The sequence below is a fragment of the Chiloscyllium plagiosum genome, unplaced genomic scaffold, assembly GCF_037043375.1.
Source record: "Chiloscyllium plagiosum isolate Xiang-an unplaced genomic scaffold, Cpla_swu_hap1 HiC_scaffold_40, whole genome shotgun sequence".
NCBI classification, from domain to species: domain Eukaryota; kingdom Metazoa; phylum Chordata; class Chondrichthyes; order Orectolobiformes; family Hemiscylliidae; genus Chiloscyllium; species Chiloscyllium plagiosum.
The window spans coordinates 73,241,987-73,261,794 of record NW_028270178.1 but is presented as its reverse complement, the minus strand read 5'-3'; the positions used below and the strand labels follow the sequence as shown (position 1 = coordinate 73,261,794).

Here is a 19,808-nt window from a genome sequence, read left to right as displayed (position 1 = left end):
GTTCTGTATTTGGATTTTTAAAATGCAAATGATTAGATGCTACGTAAAAGTTAATTGCACAATATCGGAGCTCACAGTATCGGGGTAATGTATTAGCATGGACTGAGAATTGGTTAACCACACTGGCTGTTGCTGAGACCTCACTTGGAGTACTGTATACGATGTTAGCTCCCATATTTAATAAAGGATAAATCAACATTTGTGACCATTTAAAAAAGGATTCACTTAGCTGCTTCGATGATGAAATGGTTGACCTACCAAGAATAGATAAGCAGGTTAGGACATTATTCAATAGAATCTTGATAAATAAGGGGTGATCTTATGTAAAAAAGATTGAGGAGCTTGACAGGGTAGATGTTGACTAGATCTTCTCACACCAGTGAAATCTCAAACCAGGGGACATTACATTATAGAATATTTTTTTTTTAAATGTAAAGAAGTTTTTTCTCTGTGAATGGCTATAATTTTCTAGCCCAAACAATTGTGAAAGTTAAATGTGGGAGGGGAATGGTTGAGTTACTCTTTGGACGGCCAGTGTGGCTTGTTGGTCTGAAGGGCCTGTTTCCACGCAGTAGGGAATCTATGATTCTATCTCAAATTATTTTAAAAGAGGGCAGATAGATTTTTGAAATATTGAGCAGTTGAGGGCTATGCGGATCAAGCATAAAAGAGGTATTGAGGTCTGGGTTGGCCAAGCCATTATCTTATAGAATGGGGGAACAACTGAAGGCGATGAATCCACTACTCCTGCTCCGCTTCCTTGAGGCTTCATTTCATACTTTTTTGTCTCCAAAGAAGAGCTTGATATATTGTGTAAAGATCTCAGATGTTGTGAAGGAGTAAAAATGGGGTGTTTATGTATCGATTCAGATGGCATTGATTCAACAATCACAACTATGCAGTCATGAGTAGGAAGACAATTCCCTCCATGAATAAAGGAAATCAACTGCAGAGCTCACACAAAGGGAATCCTTCCCCTCAATAAACTCTCCCATCACATTACCCAACATATCAGCTAACGCAGGACGCAGGACGCAGTGCGCATGCTCTAGCCAACAAAGGGACCCCGGGTGATGTCAGCACCGGGCCAATGAAAGGACAGTGGGCGGAACTGGATGACCTAGCGGGAGGTTGGTCCAACCAATGAAAGTGAATGTAGGGCGGAACTAGACCACGTGATCACCTTCGAGTTCGGCGCAGAGTCACTGTAATGAATGTTCAGGAAGTTATGGAGCGAAAGGATACGGTAAGGAAAGAAATAAACAGAGGAAAACGGGAGAAAAACTGTGTTGCTAAGAGCGGAGAGGTTTTACAAACATGTTGTGCACGTCGGAAAACACAAATTTGAACGTCCCAGTCCCGTGGTTGCAGTAAATGAGGAATGGCCTCGGCGCGGCTGCAGGCCTGAGTGCACGCCGCCATCTTTATTCGGGGCAATGACTCACTGGACACGTGCGTGGCCGCCATCTTTGTAGCGGGCAAGATGCAGCCAAGCGCATGTGCAGCCTTTCTCTGGTACTGAGTCATTGGGCAGGATTTTCTCAGAGCACATTCAAACTCAGAGAAATAGATGTTTATTTCTGGATTTGTTTCGTCATTCATTTAAATGATTTGGTATCGTAAATGAGTTTGCATATCATACAAAATTGGAGATATTGTGGATAGTGAAGAAGGTTACCTCAGATTACAATGAGATATTGATCAGATGGGGTTTAATTTAGATAAATGTGAGGTGTTGCATTTTGGAAAAGCAAATCAGGGCAGGACTTGTACACTGAATGGCAAGGCCCTGGAGATGCTTGTCGATCAAAGAGACCTTGGATTGCAGGTTCATAGTCCTTGCAAGTCAAGTTGCAGGTACATAGGATGATGAAGAAGGTGTTTGGTAAGTTTTCCTTCATTGGTTAGAGCATTGAGTATAGAATGTGGGAGGTCATATCGCTGTACAGGACATTCGTTAGGCCACTTTTGGAATAGTGTGTGCAGTTCTGGCCTGCCTCCTATCGGAAGGGTGCTGTGAAGCTTGAAAGGTTTCAAAAAAGACTTACAAGGATGTTGTTAGGGCTGGAGGATTTGAGCTGTAGGGTGAGGCATAAAAGGCTGGGGCTGTTTTCCCTGGAGTGCCAGAGGCTGAGCAGTGATGTTATGGAGATTTATACAATCATGAGGGGCATGAATAGAGTAAATGAACAAAGGTGTTTTCCCTGGAGTAGGAGTGTTCAGAAGTAGAGGGCATTGCTTTCGGGTGAACGGGGAAAAATTTCAAAGTGACCAAAAGGGCAACTCTTTCATGCAGTGGATGGAATGAGCTGCCAGAGGAAATGGTGGAGGCTAGTACAATTAAATTTTGTTAAAGGCATCTAAATGGACACATGATATGATTAGGAATCTTTTACAGGGAAATGGGTCAAGTGCTGGCAAATGGGAATAGATTAGGTTTGGATACCTGGTTGGCTTGGATGAGTTAGACTGTCGGGTCTGTGTCGGTGCTATACATCTCTATGACTGTGGGATCATAACAACTTATACTGCTCTGTTTCATCTCTGGGCTCCCTCATGACCACTTTGTCAATATCTAGCTTCCTCAGTCTTGAACAATGGGTGTATATTTGGTCTGTTTAGTATTTTACGATTACTTTTACAGACATTTTTGTAAGTTATTATTTTCTCTGCCGATCAGCCCCTGACCATGTGCTGCTTCTTCATTTTTTTCTGGAAAATCTTTGACAGTCAAGAATTCTTTTTTCCAATAAGCAAGTGTATTTTCCTTCCATTTCTGACTTTCAAATTCTACACCATTTTCATTACCTGTAATCCGTTTTGCACTCCCTGAAACATCAACTGTGTTTCTCCTTCCACAGATACCAGTGATTAATGCCAAAACCCTGTTGCCTGGGGAGAGGGTGATGTTTGACTTTCTTGTACAGCTGCAGTTTGTGTGGTGAAGGTGCTCCCACAATGTGGTTGGGTACGAGACATTACAGAGTATTCATTCAGCAACAGTGATGATTTGAAGATAATGTCCAAATCAAGAACAGTTTGTGGTTTTATTATCCTGCTTATAATTTCACAAAAATATTAGTGGGAATTTCAGACCTCAGGCCAGAGAAGGATGATATTAGGTCAGGTGACCAAAAGCATTGCCAAATAAGCAGGTTTTGAGGAATGTCTTAAAGGGGGAAAGCAGACCTGAGAGGTTTTGCCTGCGAATTTCAGACCTTGTTGCTTTGGCAACTGTAAAAGCAGCCACAAAGGTGAAGTAATGAATTAACAGATCATTGGGAGTCTCGAAGAGAATGTTGTCGAGGTCTCAAAGGGTGTGTTTTGCAGCGAGCTCGGGATGATCACAACCAGGAATTGAATCCAGGGTGAGAATTTTAAATTGAGGGATGTGGGACTGATGCTGGCAGGTGAGACTAGATTGGGTTGGGATATCTGGTCGGCATGGACGGGTTGGGTTGAAGGGTCTGTTTCCATGCTATACATCTCTGTGGCTCTATGTTGTTGATTATGAATAGGAGCCTTTTGATGGATCAACAAGTTTTGGTACGAGGGAGTACTTGGGTAGCAGAGATTTAGAATTTCTTGAGATTACAGGGAGGTTGAATGTGGTAAGCTGGCCAGGAGTGTGTTTGGATAATGAAGTCTGGAGAAAACACAAGGTGGATGAGAGTATATGAGCTGAGACAAGGGTAGACACAGCTAGAAATAGAGGGTTTGGAGTGGGACTGGGCTGTCACCCTCAACTCACCTCCGGGATTCAACTGGTTGTCAGGTTGTGAATCAGGGCGGTCACACAATCGGGAGCTGAGTGGTCCTGGTGGAGCCTAAAATGAGTGTCACTCAGCTGGCTGTTGCTGAGCAGCTGCTGCTTGGTAGCTCTGTTGATGACATCTTCCATCACTTTACTGCTGATCGAGTGTGGACTGATAGATGGAAATTGGCTGGGTTGGATTGCCCTGTGTTTTTGTGTTGAACATGCCTGGGCAATGTTCCACATTGTCGGTATATGCCAGTGCTGGAGCGGTACGTGACTTGGTGGGTGGCAAGTTCTGGAGCACAAACCATCAGTATTATTGCCAGAATGTTGGCAGGGCCAGTAGCCTTTACACTACTTAACCATTTCCTGATATTATTCAAACTGGCTTAAAACTCACATCTGTGATGTTGGAAATCACTGGAGAAGGCTGAGATGGATCATCCTGCTTTGCACTTCTGGCTGCAGATTCCTGCAAATGCTGTTGTCTTATCTGGTGCATGGATGTGTGAGGCCCCTCCATCAGGAAGGGTGGGGATATCTGTGATCCTTCCTCCAGTGAGTTGTTTAATTGTCCATCACCATTCACAACTAGGTGTGGCAGAACTCCAGAGGACACAGCTGCAGATGGGCGGCACGGTGGCACAGCGGTTAGCACTGCTGCCTCACAGCTGCAGAATCCCAGGTTCTATTCCTGCATCAGGCAACTGTCTGTGTGGAGTTTGCACATTCTCCCATGTCTGCGTGGGTGCTCCGGTTTCCTCCCACAGTTCACAAATGTGCGGGTTAGGTGAATTGGCCACTAAATTGTCGTTGTGTTAGATGTAGGGGAATAGTCTGGGTGGGTTGCTCTTTGGATGGTTTGTCTAAGTAATCTAATCTAAAAAAATCCTCTTAAATATCATTCCTAACCCCCTCTGTACTCCTCAAAGATGTATCTTAAAATTGTTCTCTTTAGTCAACGTTTCCAGCATTCATGAAGCACTTTAGGTGAATTGTCGTGTGAAAGGCTCCATACAATGCAGGAAGTTGTTATTAATGTCTGACATTAGGAGAAACAGGAATTAACCCTCTCTATTATACATGATGAATAGCAGCAAAAGCAGGAAACACTGAGCATGCTCCAGCCCACAATGGGCATCTGGTGATTGATCTCATTGCAGGACCAATAAGATGATGGGGATGGGTCTAGAAGACTAGCCAGTGCCGGTTGATCCTCCAACCAATCTGAGTGAATGAGGGGCGTGGCTATACTCAACCACGTGATAAGCTTCACTGGCAGCACAGTGTTGTTGGGACCAAGCCATTGGAAATGTGTGAAGGTGCAGGGCACGGTTAAGGAAAGATCTATTGACCAGGAAGGGAAGGAAATTTTAATGGAATGGGCTGAGACGTTTTACAGAACTTAGTGCACGTCGGAAAATACAAATTTGAAAATCCCAGGCCCGTGTTTGTGGCAAACCAGAAAATGGTGAAAGGCGTGAGTGATCACCACCATCCTTATTGGGGGCAGTGATCCATGGGACACGTGTGTGGCTGTCGACTTTGTGAGGGGCAAGCTGCAGGGGGACGCATGCGCAGCCTTCCCTGGCAGGCTGTGATAGGGCAAGATTTACACAGTGTCAGCGTCAGGATGTTTTCAATGTCAAAGAGTGTGATGCTAGAAAATCACAGCCGGTCAGGCAGCAGCCGATCAGTGGGAAGGAAGATAGACATGTAGGACAGGTCAAGAGGACGGTGCTGAGTTGGAAGGCTGGATTGGGATAAGGTGAGGGGAGTGGAAATGAGGAAACTGGTGAAATCCACATTGATCCCATGTGGTTGGAGGATCCGAACACAGAAGATGAGGCGTTCTTCCTCCAGGCATTAGATGCCTGGGATTTGGCGGTGGCGGTGGCCCAGGACCTGCATGTCCTTGGTGGAGCAGGAAGGGGAGTTAACGTTTTGGGATACAGGGTGTTTGGCTTGTTTAGTGTTTTACTGTTCGTTCACAGACCTTTTGTAAGTTAATTTTCCTCTGCTGCCCAACCACTGGCAATGTGCTGCTCTCTAAATGGACTAAATTTTCCACAGTATCTTTGCCAGTGAATAATTTTTTTCAACAAGAGTGCATTTTCCTTCCATTTCTGACCATTAAATTTTGCAACATTCTCACTTCCTGTAATGCATCCCTGTGTTTCTCTCTCCACAGATACCAGTGATTAATGCTAAAGCCCCATTGCCTGTGGAGAGGGTGATGTTTGACTTCCTTGTACAGCTGCAGTTCGTGTGGTGAAGGTGCTCCCACAATGTAGTTGGGGAAGAGCTGTTACAGATTGTTCACTGCGACAGTGAAGAGTTGACAATGTGTCTGCAAATCAACAACAGTTTGTATTTTTATCATTTTTATAATTTCACAGAAGTTGAGAATTTCTGACATAAGGCCACAGATGGGGATATTAGGTCAGGTGATCAAAAGTATTGCCAAATAAGCAGGTTTTCAGGAATACATTAAAAGAGGAAAGCAGGTCTGAGAGGGTCAGGGTGCGAATTCCAGATTGTGTTGCCTTGACCGTGTCGAAACAGCCAGACCGGTGAAGCAATGAATAAATGCATCTTTGGGAGTCTGAAAGAAAATGAGTTGTCGAGGTCTCACAGGTTGTGTGGTGCAGGGAGACAGGGATGTTCACAGCCAGGAATTACATCAAGGGAGAGAATTTTAAATTGTTGCTTGTAAATAGGAGCCTTTTGATGAATCAGCAAGTTTTGGTACAAGTGAACACTTGGGCAGTAGATATATAGATATTCTTGAGATTATATGTAAGTTGAATGTGGGAGGCTGGCCAGGACTGTGTTTGGATAACGAAGTCTAGAGATAACACAAGTATGGATGAGTATTTCAGTGAATGAGCTGAGACTAGGGTGGAGTTGGGTGATGTCACTGATGTAGAAATAGTAGTTTTGGAGTCTGACTCCTCCTCATCACTCCCCCTCACCAATTCACAAATTATGTTCCTTGTTCTGTCTGTCTTTTCTGGTTATGTCCTTCTCTCCAATTCTGCTCAGAACTAATATTTGACATCAAGGTTGTTGGAAAATCCTGCTCCATCTCCACTCTCCCTTTCCTTTCTGAATTCTTCATATGTGGTGTCCATCCAGGATCTATCTTTGTCCCCTCCTGTATCTCACCTATATACTGCCAGGAGGTGACATCGTATTGGTTTCACATGTACACTGACAATGCCCAGCTCTCTCTCCCCATCATCCCTCTCCATTGCTCCACTGTTACTCATTCATCAAACTGCTCACCACACGCCTACAACTTGATTGGCTGCAATTTCCTCCAATGAAACACTGCAATGATTAAATCCATTGCCTTCAGTTGCTATTACAAATTTCTTTCCCTTACTGCTGGGCCCCTCCCTCTCACTGGGAAATGCCTGAGGCAGAACTACACTCTTCACAATATTGCTCTCATATTATGACCCCAAGGTAATCTTCTGATCAGATGTTTACACAATTGCAAACACCAGGAATTCCAATCTCTAAAATGTTGCTTTTCTCCACCTCACCCCAGCTCCATTGCTACTGAAACCCCTTACCCATGTCTGTGTTGCATTAAAATTGGCAAATCTAAAACAGAACCCTTGATTCTGCAACTGACCCAGAATCTGGTTCTAGGTTCCCTCATGATGGGACACATCCTCTCAGTATATACCCTGTCATACTCCTTAATAAGCCTATATGTTTCAATAAGATCCCCTCTCATTCTCCCCCAAATCCAATGAGTCGAGTCCCAACTTCTTCAGCCTTTTCTTAAAAGATAGTCCCTGCAAACCAGGGATCATCCCACTCAATCTTCTCTGAATGCTTCAGATGAAGTGATGTATTTCCTTAAATAAAGGGACCAAACCTTCTCTCATTACTCCAGATGTGGTCTCACTTGCACTATATAAAGTGGCTCTCAGGTATATACTCCAAACTCTTATACTGCAAATCCCCTGAAATCAGGAACAATATTCCTTTTCCCTTCCTGATGACCTGTTGTAACTGTGTGCTAGCCTTCTTTGTTTCCTGCACAGTTACCCACTGGTCCCTTTTGTGTTGCAGGTTTCTACAGTTTCCACCATTTAAATAGTCCTCTGTTCTTTTATTACCTCCTCCAAAATGAACAACTTCACATTATCCCAAGTTATGCTCCATTTACCAACTTATCCACTTCTCCAACGAATCCCTCCCTGTAAGCAGTTTATAATCCTTTTGGAAGTTTACTGTTCTGCATTTTCTAGGAGATTCCCCCGTCATTCTAAATCTTTCCAGGGAGCACCGGGCAGTGGGAAGCATGCTGAGTTGCTGTCTTTTCAGAGAGACGCTTTGGAGTGACTGGGAGGATCTTGCTGCCCATTGGTTAGAATGGAGACTACTTGCCCATCAAGCTGCATGAACCTTTCACTCCCCATGTCTTATTGATGAGGCACAGCGGCAACACGGAAGGAAAGAAAAGGAAGCAAATCCTACTCTCCGCATCTCACTGACTCTTGGAACATTCTGTACCATGTGTCAAAGATCTGCCCTGTTCAGTCACATGAAGTACCAAGGTGGAAACTCATAGAAACCCACATAGATTTCCCCCTGAACTGACTGATGACCTCAAGGAGTAATGTCTACAGTCGTCCTGGGCCAGGTGGAGGGGATGGTGTGAGTTACTAACCTGACCTGACAGTGACAGATTTTATAAACTTGTATTACAGGATACTACAGGTGGATATTCAGATGGGAATCTCAGTAATTGTAACGCCAAACTCTGACTGAATTACTCCATTCATCAGGACCTGGATATTTGCACTGTGTGTGAGTATTTTGTTCCTGCTCAATTCCATTTTCTGCATAAAAATTCTCCTTTGAATCAAACCACCCTGTCAATAGATCTCCCCGAAATCTTCAATATGTGTCCAGTAATCCTTTTATGATGAGTTGATGAGTGTAAGGTTTAACATCCTAATGTATATGTTTTGTAAGCACTTGTTTCTCAGCTCTCTTCAATTTCCTTTGCTACAAGGAGAACAATCTCAGTTTCCCCAAACCCCAGATTCCCCAATGTCTGATTGTTGTCTATAAGGCACACATGGGTTGTTTTGGAACATTCTCCACTTGCCTGCATCAGTGCAGCTCCCAGCAATGTTAAAGAAAGTGAACATCCTCCAAGAAAAAGCACTCTGCCTGAGTGAAGTCCCATCCACCACATTCAGCATTCCCTCTCTCCACCCCCGAGGTACAGTGGCATCACTGCGCAAAAGGTATAGTCAGTATTGTCCTACCAGACCATCGGGCTGCTCTCTCGTTATGGAGAGATGTCTGGTGGTGGTTTAACCTGAAGGTTACCACAGCCCAGGCAAGGGGAGAGGTTGAGAACAAGAGTCCATCTATTATAGATGGATATTCTTGATATGTATTAACAACACCCATGTCCCTGCAACTAAAATCCCCCATTCCTTGAACCATCCTGGTAACTCTCCTGTGCCCCCTCTCAGGGATCCTGCCATCCTTCCCAATGTGTGGGCGACCTCTGGTTTGCACAGACCCAGCTGCTCTGTGTTTCTGCGGGTGATGTCGTCATCGAGCAACAGTTGCACTAAACCTCACTGTCTGTGAGGGTGGGAGACACAGAAATCCCGAAAACATTTGAGATGTATTTAGTGTGCACTTGCGATGCCATGATACATGACACTTTTCCACAAGTAATGGAAAATAGATGAGGATAGTTCGGTGGTAGTTTTTTTTTCTCACAGACCCGATGGACCACCAGACCTTTTTCTGTTCTGTAGACCGCTGAGCTGTTTATTATAGGAATATGACAGGCTCCATTGGACATCAGGTCAGAAAAGGTGATACGAGAATTGATGACACGTGATTGGTAAATGTTTTTGGGAGGAAAGTGAGACGCAGAGGTTTAAGAGGAAATTCAGAAGCTCAGCACAGGAATTGGAAAGGGCCATCATCAAGTGAGAAATAAACATTGGGCATCTTGAAAGCTGGAAATAAAGAAAGGCACATATAGCAGAGCTTTGAGAGACTGGAGGGGATTAGACATGGGGAGGATAATGAAACTGGAGGAGATGCAAATTGGTAAGGATTGTGAGGATGGAGGATATTACAGAGATAGAGATATTTGTGATAGAGATTTTTGGATTTTGAGGCTGGAGAGGAATTATAGAGATGAGGAGGGTTTGTAAGGCTGGGTGAGGTGGCACTGGTAGGGAGAGATCCAAGCATAGAGGAATTTACAGAGGTAATGAGTCATAAAGTTATACAGCATCGACACAGACCCTGTGGTCCAATCGGTCCGTGTCGACCATAAATTCGAACTGAACTAATCGCATCTGCCTCCACTTGGTCCAAGTCCATCCTAGCATTCCCTATTGATATATGGGTCCAAATGTTTTTTTCCTATTAGAATCCCATTCCACTACCCTTTTGCTCTACATTTACCCCTGACTAATTCACTCAACTCAATCATTCCTGAACACTATGGGCAATTGAGCGCAGCCAGTTCACCTTCCCTGTACATCTATGGATTGTGGAAGGAAACGGGAGCACCTGGAGGAACCCACGCTGACATGGGGAGGAATATGCAAACTCCACATGGACAGTGACCCAATACAGGAATTAAGCCTGTGTCCCTGGCGCTGAGAGTTAGCAGTGCGAATCGTTGAGCCACTGTGCCACCCTGAAATTGCAATTGTATTCACAGCTGCCATGTCCTCTGCAAGTTTATTCCACATGTGAAACACTCTCTGTGCAAAAACAAAAAATAAAATCCGGAACTTCTTTTTAAAGCCTTCCTTTTCTTACGTTAAAAAGTATGTCCCCAATCTTGAATCGCGCCCCCTCCTGGAAAGGGCACCTGCTGTTCACATTACTGAAACTCTTTAGGATTTTATAAACCTCTAATAAGGTCACCCCTCAGCCTCCTGTGCTCCAGTGAAAAAGGACCCAGCCTATCCAGACTCTGCTTATAATTCAATCCCTCCGTTCCCATCACCATCCTGGTAAATCTCTTCTGAAAGTGCTCCGATTTAATAATATCCTTCCTATAACAGCACAACCAGAACTGGGCACAGTATTCCAGAAGAGGCCTCACAACACCCTGTACAACCTCAACATAACGTCCCAACTCCGAGGTTCAAAGATCTGAGCAATGAAGGCAAATGTGCGAAACCCTTTCTCAACCACCGTGTCTGCATGTGACACATACTTCAAAGACCTGAACCCCTCGGTCTCTTTGTTCCATATCACTATCCGAGGCCCAACTTTTAATCAGTGTAAGTCCTGCCCTCGTTTGTTTTACCAAGATGTAATATTTTGCATTTATTCCAATCCAAAAAATCACAAACATCCTTCGAGTATAAAGGCAAGAATAGTATACTTAAGAGTAAAATCAGTAAGGCAAAAAAGGGGACAGGACTCCGCTTTGGCGAATAGGATAAGGAATAGGGAAAGGGTTTTTAGAAATGCATTAAGAGCAAATGGGTCACTAGAGAGAGAATAGGCCACTTCAAAGATCAACAAGGCAGCCTTTGTGTGGAGACGCAGGAGATGGGGTTGTTGGGGGGGATACTAAACAAGAGGCATCAGTGTTTACTGTGGAGAAGGACAGATTTGTGGGGGTTGTCAAGATTTGAGATCGTGAGGGTGATGAGATGGGAGGAGATTGGAGGATGTTACAGAGATTGTTATTTGTGATACCAGAGATAGTGATGGTCCTGAGTCTAGGGAGGATTTCTAGAGATAAGGAAGGGTTTAGTCTGGATGAGGTGAAAGTGATCTGAGGAGTTGTGAGGACCGAGGAATTCACAGTGATAGCGAGAGTTAGTCATAATGTTATACAGCAAAGTAACAGACCCTGTGATTAAACCAGTCCATGCTGACCATAATTCCCAACTAATCTAATCGCACCTGCCTCCGCTTGGTCCACATTTATCCAAATATTTCCTATTTATATACTTGTCTGAATGTATTTTAAACATTCTAATTGTTTGTTCCATATCACGACTCAAAGCCTTACTTTTAATTAGTGTAAGTCCTGCCCTCATTTGTTTTATCAAGATGTAATATTTTGCATCAGTATTTACTGTGGAGAAGGACACCGGAAATGTAGAATGTGGGGAAATAAATGGTGACATCTTGAAAAATGTCCATACTACAGAGTACTGGATGTCTTGAAACGCATAAAGGTGGACCTATCCCCAAGCTTTGTTCAGGTGTACCCTAAAATTCTGTAGGAAGCGTGGGATGTGATTTCTGGGCTTCTTGCTGAGATTTTTGTATTATTGATAGTTACAGCTGAGGTGCCAGAAGACTGCGGGTTAGTTAATATGGCGCCACTATTTAACGGAGGCGGTTTGGACAAGCCCGGGAACTACAGACGCTGTGCTAGACTAGGTGTTGGAGGGAGCCCTGAGCGACAGGATTTGCGTGTATTTGGAAAAGCACGGACTGATTAGGGATAGTCAGCATAACGTTCTGCATGGGAAATCATGTGTCACGTACTTGATCTGGTTTTTAAGAAGTAACAAACAGGATTGATGAGAGCAGAGCAGTAGATGTGATCTATATGGACTTCAGTAAGGCGTTCGACAAGGTTTCCCATGGGAGACTGGTTAGAAAGGTTAGATCTCACGGAAGTAGCCATTTTGATATAGAACTGGCTCAAAGGCAGAAGACAGAGGGTGGTGGTGATGGATGATTATTTTTCAGACTGGAGGCCTGTGACTAGTGGAGTGCCACAAGGATCGGTGCTGGGTCCACTACTTCTCATCAATTATATAAATGAATTGGATGTGAACACAGGAGGTATAATTAGTAGGTTTGTAGATGGCACCAAAATTGGAGGTGTAGTGGACAGTGAAGAATGTTACCTCAGATTTCAATGGGATTTTGATCAGATGGGCAAATAGGCTTAGGAGTGGCAGATGGAGTTCAATTCAGATAAGTGCGAGGTGCTGCATTTTGGAAAAGCAAAGCTTAGCAGGACTGATACCCATCATGGTCAGGTCCTGGGGAGTGTTGCTGAACAAAGAGACCTTGCTGTGCAGGTTCATAGCTCCTTGAAAGTAGAGGCGCAGGTAGATAGGATAGTGAAGGTGTTTGGTATGATTTCCTTCATTGGTCAGAGTATTGAGTAAGAGAGTTGGGAGATCATGTTGCGGCTGTTCAGGTCATTGGTTTGGCCACTCTTGCAATATTGTGTGCAATTCTGTTCTCCACCTATCAGAAGGATGTTGTGTAACTTGAAAGGTTCACATAAGATTTATAAGGATATTGCCAGGGTTGGAGGGTTTGAGATATAGGGAGAGGCTGTATAGGCTGGGGCTGTTTTCCCTGAAGTGTCAGAGGCTGAGGCGTGATCTCAGATTAGATTAGATTAGATTACTTTACAGTGTGGAAACAGGCCCTTCGGCCCAACAAGTCCACACCGACCCGCCGAAGTGTAAACCACCCATACCCCTACATTTACCCCTTACCTAACACTACGGACAATTTAGCATGGCCAATTCACCTGACCTGCACATCTTTGGATTGTGGGAGGAAACCGGAGCACCCGGAGGAAACCCACGCAGACACGGGGAGAATGTGCAAACTCCACACAGTCAGTCGCCTGAGGCGGGAATTGAACCCGGGTCTCTGGCGCTGTGAGGCAGCAGTGCTAACCACTGTGCCACCGTGCCGCCCAGAGATTTATAAAATCATGAGCATGGATCGGATAGATAGACAAGGTACTTTCACTGGAGTGAGGGAGTCTAGAACCAGAGGGCATCGATTTAGCACGAGAGGGGAAAGATATAAAAGGGACCTAAGGGGCAACATTTTCATGCGACGGTGGTGCGTTTATGGAATGAGCTGCCAAAGGGAGTTGTGAAGGCTGCTACAATTGCAACATTTATTAGGCATCTGGATGGGTATATGAATAGCAAGGGTTTACAGGGATATCGACCAAGTGCTGGCAAATGGGAAGGGATTAGTTTCTGATATCTGGTCGGCAGGGACGAGTTTGACTGAAGGGTCTGTTTCCGTGCTGTATGTCTGTGACCCACAGCCGGGGATCAGCTCAGTGGGTTTCAGTCTCTTAAAAGGTAAATCTTACTCTGTTTTACATTTTAAAATCTGCAACATTCAGTAGAGTGAGTGTTTATTAGTTTAAATGCTTCTATTATGATCTTTTGGTTGAACGTTTTAAATATAAAATACAGGTACTACTGTATTCGAGTAGTCTTTTGTAAAGCTGTAAGACTGCCTTTTTCTGGGTCTACCGATTAAAATGCAGAGATGGCCATTCATACAGTGATGTGCACTTCCTGGAGGAGAGTAGGGAGAGGTTGAATGATCCTGATGATAGCGTGCAGGAAGTGAAGCAATACCTCTTGTATCACATGCATCTGATGGAACGGTGCTTAATGGTAATGAAGAATTTACAAGAGTCAGGTGTGTGATAGGTGGCAGTTTCAGGCCGGAAAACTGCAGATACAGTTAGGTAGATAGGTTACCTCTCGGTAAGGTAGGAGAGGGAGATAGGTAGAGCAGGAGTCTCCTGTGGCTATCCCCATCTGAAACAAGTATACTATTTTGGATAATGTAGGTGGTCATAGACTCTCAGGGGAATGTTGCACTGACAGCCAAGTTACTGCTACTGAGACTGGCTCTGCTATAATAAGAGGTATATCAGATTCCAAACACTCAATGATGATAAGGGACTCTGTAGTCGGGCACAGACTGCTGTTTCTGCAGCTGACAGTGAGACATCAGAATGGGATGGCACCTCCCTGGTGCCAGGATCAAGGATGTTTCGGACAGGTAGCAGAATATTCTCAAAGGGAAGAACGACCAGTGGGAGGTCATTGTACATTGGTACCAATGACATAGGAAGGGGAAAAGATGAAGTCCTGATGAGAGAATATAGCAAATTAGCCTGGAATATAAAAAAGTAGGTCCTCGGTCATAATATCTGCATTACTCCCGGTGTTACACGCTAGTGAGAGTAGGAATAGCAGGATGGAGGAGATGAATGATTAGTTAAGTAGCTGGTGTAGGGCAGAAGGATTCACATCTTTTGATCATTGTAATCTCCTCTGGAGTAGAGTGGACCTGCATAAGAAGGATGGATTGTACCTGAATTGGAAAGTGTCTAATATCCAGGCAGGGAGATTTGCTAGTGTTACTCAGGAGGCATTAATCCAGTGAGGGTAAACCCAAAGAGATAGTGAGAAAAGAGTTATGTCTGAGACTGGTACAGTTCAGAAGTCAAACAGTTAAGGCAGGCAAGGGCAAGGCACTGAACCAGGTAGAACTGACAAGTTACACTGCAGTTACTTCAATGCAAGAGGCCTGACAGGGAAGGCAGATGGGCTCAGGGTATGGTTTTGAACATGGGACTATGATATCAAGAGTATGACAGAATCGTTGCTCAGGGATGAGTGGGACTGGCAGCTTAATGTTCCAGGGTGTCGATGCAAGAGGAAGGATAGAAAGGGGGACATGAGAGGAGGCGGAGTGGCCTTTTTGTTTCGGGATAGCATTATAGTTGTGCTTAGGGAGGATATTCCTGGGAGTACGTCCAGTGACGTTATTTTGGTGGAACTGGGAAATAAGAAAGGAATGATTACCTTGTTGTTATTATCTGCGTGGGCTTTGTCTGTTTGCTCTGGTTTCCTCCCACTATCTAAAGATATGCAGGTTGTGTGGATATTCTGGGCTGAATTGCCCATATTGTTCAGGGATGTGCAGGTTAGGTGGATTGGCCGTGTGAAATTGCCCATAGTGTTCAGGGATGTGCACGCTAGGTGGATTAGCCATGGGAAATGCAGCGTTACAGTGGTAAGGTAGGAGTCTCTGAGGGTCGGTGTGGTTGTGATGGGCTGAATGGCCAACTTCCACGCTGTCCGGATTCTCTGATAATTCTTCTAGTTTTAAAATAGTTACAGAAAATAATAGACCAGATATAAACGGTGTTCTAAATTGGACAAAGGTGAATTTTGACAGCACAAGGCCGAGAAATTTTAATATTCCTTTGCTATTCCCAGGGAAAGGGACGGCTGGAAAGTGGGAACATAAGAACATAAGAAAGAGGAGCTGCAGCAGGCTACCTGGCCCCTCAAGCCTGCTCTGCCATTCAGTAAGATCAGGGCTAATCTTTTCATGTCCTCAGATCCACATTCCTGATCTCTCACCATCATCCTTAATTCCTTTCCTGTTCACAAATCTACCTTTTGACCTAAAGATAGTCAAGTTGATAATCTAAACTGCTGCACTCAGCAGCAAATTCCACAGATTCACAGATTTAGCTGAAGAAGTCCATCCTGAACTCAGTCCAAAATCTGATACCCCCTTATTTTGATGCTCTGCTTCCTAGTTTGACCCACCCCCAGCGGAAATCACCTCCTTGCTTATATCTTATCTACTCCGTTCATAATTTCCTATCCAACCTCCCATACTTCGAGATTCCAATGAGCATACTACCAGTTTCCTCAATCTCTCCGCATACACTAACCCTCTGAAATCCTGACTAAAACTAGTGAGCCTCCTTGTGGTGTAAAATTATGTCCCAATACATGTGTGAATCATAATGTAACACATGTATTGGGCCAAGCAGTGGAATGTGGTGAAACGGTTAAAAATTATGTCCCAATATATGTGTGAATCTAACCGGAATGGAGGTGTTGCTTAGTCCCGTGTGAATCTTATTACACACCTCCCCGTGTGAATCTTCTTATCTGTATGTAACCAGAATGGAATGTGTTTTTTAGCCTTGCTCTGCTGTTCACATGAATGTTTATATCTGGAAAAGAGTATATCAGCTGGAAAAGTCTCCAGTTCGGTGAGTCTGCTCCGGGGTTACGTTTAACCGCCGAGCGTGGGTTGTTGGCAACCGCTCTACGAGAACTGACAGCTCCCAGTTCCGGTAACATGTAGAGTGAGTATAAGCCAGACCCGTTGTATGAGACCTGGTTGTGGCGACGCTGCGGGGAATAAAATGCCCATATTCTAGCAGACTCGCCTCTTGGTCGTTTGTTCTGTGTCAGACTACTCTCCTACGAACCTGACCTTGAGAATTTTTTAAAACACTCCTCTACACTTCCTCCAGTGTCAGTACATCCTTCCTGAAGTAAGGGCACCAAACCTGTACACAGTATTCCAGGTGTGACCTCACCAGCACCCTGTACAGCTGCAGCATAACCCTCCCTCTAGGAATGAAGGACAATATTCCCTTCACTGCCTTAATTACTTGCTGTATCTGCAAACCAACTTCCTGTGATTCATGCACAAGGACACCCAACTCCCTCTGTACAGCAGCATGCTGCAAGTTTTCACCATTTCATCATCAGTTTGCTGTTGGTCCGACCAAAATGTATGACCTCACCTTTCCCAACATTGAACTCCATCTGCCAAATTCTTACCCACTCACGTAACCTACCTGTATCCCTGTGCAGACTTACAGTGGCCTTGGCACACACTACCACTCATCTTAGTGAAGTTTACCTTTCATGAATCGATGCTGTGTCTGGTTGATGAGACAGTTTCTATCCACATAGCTCACTATTTCTTCCTTAAGAGATCGGGCATCTTCCCCACTAAGGACGTTATGCTAACGGGTCCATTTTAAAATATTCGCATCACATTTGCAACTTGCCAATCTGTCAGAACTGTCCCAGAGTCCAGCAAATTTTAGTGAATTATCACGAGTGCATTTGCTATTTACACTTTACCATCTGTTAACGTCCCCTGGGATGCATTCCATCACGGCCAGGCGACCCATCTATCTTTAGGCTGTTATCTTTCCCAACACGACCTCTTTACTGAGAATCATTGCTTCTCTGTCCTCATCTGCCGTTGCGTCCATAGGCCTGCGACAACGAGAGTACACAGACAGTATGATCCTGTTAAGGCCTTAGCAGGTAGTGTGGGAAATGCTGCCCGTTGAGAAAAATTGAGGGTCTGGTCAAGAAAATGAAGGAGGGATATGGCAGGTGCAGACATCTGTGTTTGTGTGAATTCCTGGAGGAGTATAGGGGAAGTAGGAGTATACTCGAGGGAAACCAGGAGAGCAAAACGGGACATGAGAGAGCTTTGGGAAATAGGTTCCCGGAGAATCCAGAGATTCCAGAAATACACTAAGGATAAACGAGTAACCAGGCAGAGAATAGGAACCCTCAAAGATCAAGGAAAAGCTCCTGTTTGTCCTAGATAAGTATATACCTGTCAGGCAGGGAGGAAGCTGTAGAGTGCGGGAGCTGTGGTTTACAAAGGAAATGGAATCTCTCTTCAAAAGGAAGAAGGCGGCTTATGTTAGGATGAGATGTGAAGGCTCAGTTAGGGCGCTTGAGGGTTACAAGATAGCCAGGGGAGTCCTAAAGAAAGAGCTCAGAAGTGCCAGGAGGAGACATGAGAAATTGTTGGCGGATAGGATCAGGGTAAACCCTAAGGCTTTCTATAGGTATTTAAGGAATAAAAGAATGACGAATAAGATTGGGCCAATCAAGGATAGTAGTGGGAAGTTGGATGTGGAGTCAGAGGAGATAGGGGAAGCACTAAATGAATATTTTTCAACTGTATTCACTTTAGAAAACGAAAATGTTGTCGAGATTACTGAGATACAGGCTACTCGACTAGGTGGGATTGAGGTTCATAAGGAAGAGCTATTAGAAATCCTGCAGAGTGTGAAAATAGATAAAACCCATCCGGCCCAGTGGCCTTATCCTCGGATCCTCTGGGAAGCCAGGGAGGAGATTGCCGAGCCTGTGGCATTGATCTTTAAATCGTCATTGTCTACAGGAATAGTGCCAGAAGACTGGAGGATGGCACATGTGGTTCCCCTGTTCAAGAAGGGGAGTAGAGACAACCCTGGTAATTCTCGACCAGTGAGCCTTACTTCAGTTGTTAGTAAAGTGTTGGAAAAGGTTATAAGAGATAGGATTTATAATCAGCTAGGAAAGAGTAAATTGATTAGGGATAGTCAGCACGGTTTTGTGAAGGGTAGGTCGTGTCTCACAAACCTTTATTGAGTTCTTTGAGAAGGTGATCAAACAGGTAGATGAGAGTAAACCGGTTGATGTGGTGTATATGGATTTCAGCAAGGCGTTCGGTAAGGTTCCCCACAATAGGCTATTGTACAAAATGCAGAAGGACGGGATTGTGGGAGATAAAGCAGTTTGGATCAGTGATTAGCTTGCTGAAAGCAGACAGAGTGGTGGTTGATGGGAAATGTTCATCCTGGAGTCCAGTTACCAGGGGTGTACCGCAAGGGTCAGTGTTGTGTCCACTGCTGTTCGTCATTTTCATAAACGACCAGGATGAGGGCGTAGAAGGGTGTGTTAGTAAATTTGCAGACAACACTAAGGTCGGTGGAGTTGTGGATAGTGATGAAGGATGCTCTACGTTAGAGAGAGACTTGGATAAGCTGCAGAGCTGGGCTGAGAGCTGGCAAATGGAGATTAATGCAGACAAGTGTGAGGTGATTCACTTTGGTCAGAGTAACTGGAATGCAAAGTACTGGGCTAATGGTATGATTCTTGGTAGTGTAGATGAGCAGAGAGATCTCAGTGTCCAAATACACAGATCCTTGAAAGTTGCCACGCAGGTTGACGGGGTTGTTTAGAAGGCATACAGTGTTTTAGCTTTTCTTAATAGAGGGATCGAGTTCCGGAACCATGAGGTCATCTCTATGTGGAGAGTTAGGAGAAGGTCGGATAATTCTCCTTGCAGCTCGGAAGGTTAAGCAGTGATTTCATCCAGGAGCAGATTTCTTTCCAAGATATTTAATTTAAAGAGAGACAGATGGAGAAATTATTAACGTCATAATTTTTAGTAACTGCTTTAAAGTAATTGGCAAATAATGCAGGTTAAAAATGTGAACATTATTTTATTCCGTAAGTTCTAAGCATGTGGATCAGTTTGAACGACAGCTGGATGCAGATTCAGTAATTATTGTCAAAATAAATTTGCAATTTAGCTTCTTTTAAGGAAGGATTTGGAGGAATACAGGCAAATGGGAGGTGAGTTGGGACAGACTGGCACCATC

The 19,808-nt window shown here is 44.3% G+C and overlaps 1 long non-coding RNA gene across 3 annotated transcripts in view; it reads left to right on the top strand.

Moving 5' to 3' along the window:
• Window positions 1-2,860: 2,860 nt before the first annotated feature.
• The window catches only part of LOC148138617 (uncharacterized), a 29,345-nt gene continuing 12,397 nt past the window's right edge, over window positions 2,861-19,808 (top strand). For all 3 annotated transcript variants that reach the window (XR_015753894.1, XR_015753893.1, XR_015753895.1), the window contains exons 1-3: window positions 2,861-2,968; window positions 5,949-6,123; window positions 8,488-8,587. This is a non-coding gene — a long non-coding RNA (uncharacterized LOC148138617). The remainder of the gene's footprint in view (window positions 2,969-5,948; window positions 6,124-8,487; window positions 8,588-19,808) is intronic.